Source organism: Bubalus kerabau, chromosome 4 (assembly GCF_029407905.1).
Source record: "Bubalus kerabau isolate K-KA32 ecotype Philippines breed swamp buffalo chromosome 4, PCC_UOA_SB_1v2, whole genome shotgun sequence".
In the NCBI taxonomy this organism is placed as follows: Eukaryota; Metazoa; Chordata; class Mammalia; order Artiodactyla; family Bovidae; genus Bubalus; species Bubalus kerabau.
In genome coordinates, this window is record NC_073627.1 from 140,735,457 (window position 1) to 140,737,930 (window position 2,474).

The 2,474-nt window shown below is 42.6% G+C and overlaps 1 non-coding gene across 1 annotated transcript; it reads left to right on the forward strand.

Moving 5' to 3' along the window:
* Nucleotides 1-281: 281 nt before the first annotated feature.
* Nucleotides 282-388, forward strand: LOC129651897 (U6 spliceosomal RNA). Its single transcript, XR_008714398.1, has one exon. It is a non-coding gene; the product is annotated as a U6 spliceosomal RNA (small nuclear RNA).
* The last annotated feature ends 2,086 nt before the right edge of the window (nucleotides 389-2,474 follow it).

Here is a 2,474-nt window from a genome sequence, read left to right on the forward strand (position 1 = left end):
TTCCAGGAAATAATTAGCATTCTTGAGCAATTTTTGGAGAACTTTTACTGGAGGTCACGAGCACTTTCTAACTTATGGACCTTAAGAGGAATCTGGTAATATTAACTGGCACCCCTTTATTACAGTACCCACCATTTTCTATCCCTTTCTCTGCCAAGAGACAAGCTTTTGAAGTGACTGGCTCAGGACACTATTCCCTCATGGCAGATTTGAAATACAACTTTGACATGGGCTGGTAATAATTTTTTACCAGTAAAGTTTCTTTAGCAATAGTTGATACAGTACTCACTTCAGTAGCACATGCACTAAAATTGGAATGATACAGAGAAAATTAACATGGTCCCCGCTCAAGGAAAACAGTTGATACCATCTTCAGATCTTCATTTAGATACATTTCTCAGTTGACCAACCTATATCTTTGAGCAATTTGGGGGGGGGGGAATCATATGTGGATTTTATCATTTTTGTAGTGATATCACTGGCACCGTTACAGTTCAGTTTGATAATAATCCCCAAGTGTTGTTTAGAATCCTTTCACACAATGTTGATAGTAAGTGTTGACTTCCAGTACATTCTCTACTCTCATTGTGATGAGAGTTGTTTAAGTGTCATTTTCCCAGTGTCTTTACACTGGTTCATCCAATTTCTCTCTTTCTCTTTAACTACAAGTTCTCTTTAAATGTCTAAAGACGTTGCATAGCCAGTAATCACTCTTCTGACAAAGGGCAGTAGATTCAAGGATTCTGGACAAGCCTCTTCAGGTTTCTGTGCTTTAGTTTCTCCATCTTTTAGATGTGATAGTGATACATTTCAGCCATTTTTGTTATGTGTTCAGGTAATAGGCATTTATAATTTATTTATTATTATTTTGGTTGCACTGGGTCTTCATTGCTGTGCTGGTTTTTCTCTAATTGCGGTGAGCTACTCTTCAGCGTGGTGCACGGATTTCTCACGGCAATGGCTTCTCTCTCTGGCGAGCACAGGCTCTAGGCGCATGGGCTTCAGTAGTTGCGGCACTTGGACTCAGTAGTTGTGGCTCAGGGGCTTAGTTGCTCATGGCATGCGGGATCTTTCTGGACCAGGGATTGAACCCGTGTCCTTTGCACTGGCAGATGGATTCTTATCCACTGTACTGCTAAGGAAGTCCAAGGTGGAGTCCTGTCTGGACCTCAGCTCCTCCAGGACTCAGTGATGGAAGAAGTGAAACACTTAGAACGGTTGTACATTTAACTTTTCTAGATTTAAGCTCCAGGGGTCTATGGAGAATAGGCAGGCAGCTGCAGCTGGAGGCTGCTATACTAAAGAGCTTCATCCTTACGTCTGAGAGTTTTTTCATGTTTTTTATGACAATTCATGTTAACTGGGGTGGCGACCTTTAATATAGGGTCTCCTCTGCCATTCTCAGATGCCCACACCGTGTTTAGGATACAACCCCAAACAGATGAGCGCTGGAGTGGTGCCCCTGAAAATCTTGCTGTGCCCAGTGCATGGTGCTGGCACACAAGTAGAACCAGGAGTTCCCCCACATCATCTCCAGTCTCCCACTGCTCTGAATTAGGACACGCCAGTGGGGTGACTTCCACTGGTCCCTGGATAGTTCTTCATCTGAAGAAAATGTGTGAAACGAATGCAGAGGAAACACCTGTCTAGGCAGCCCCTCCCCTCAATCCAGTCTCACCTGTAATGTATCTTGGAGAAATTCCTTGAAGTTTATTGTATGAGAATGGCACCTTTTTCTGGTTTCCAGCTATAATGTGTCTTTTTATTATAATATTCTTTTGGCAATTTCAATAGGAATTTGGAGTCTGGTGCTCAGACGACTGGAATCTCTTACTCAGGTCTGTATTCCCAGCACCTAGTAAAATATAATAAGTGTAAAGAATGTGTGTGTGATGAATAAGAGATGAATTCAGTGAATTTTTATCACATCATGTAGAGTCTAAATCAGGACCCTTTTGAGAATTAAAGGAGACACTGACCAGGTGAGACACCAGATCAGCAGGAGTGAAATGGGACTCTTCCCAGCAAACAAGGAGATATGGTCACTCTATGCATAAGGGAAATGGGAAAGAAAGAGGAAAAAAGAGTAGGATGAAAGAATGAGAGAAAAAATATTGTGCTTGGATTCGCACAGAAACCTATTCTGAGATGGAGAGTGGGATGCAGGAAACTGATTTAAGAATCTTGTCAACAGTAAATGTGCGGGACTTCAGATGAGTTGGTCCAGTGGTTAAGAGTCTCCCTTGCAATGCAGGGGACATGGGTTCAATCCTTGATCTGGGAACTAAGATCCCACACACCTTGGAGCAACTAAGCCCACATGCCACCGCTACTGAGCCTGCACACTGCAGCGAAAGATCCCATATGATGCAACTGAGACCTGACGCAGCCAAATAAATGAATACATATTTTTTAAAAATAGTAGATGGGGTTGAGTGGGAGAAGTAAGATTGGGCAGAGGGAAAAGTTGATGG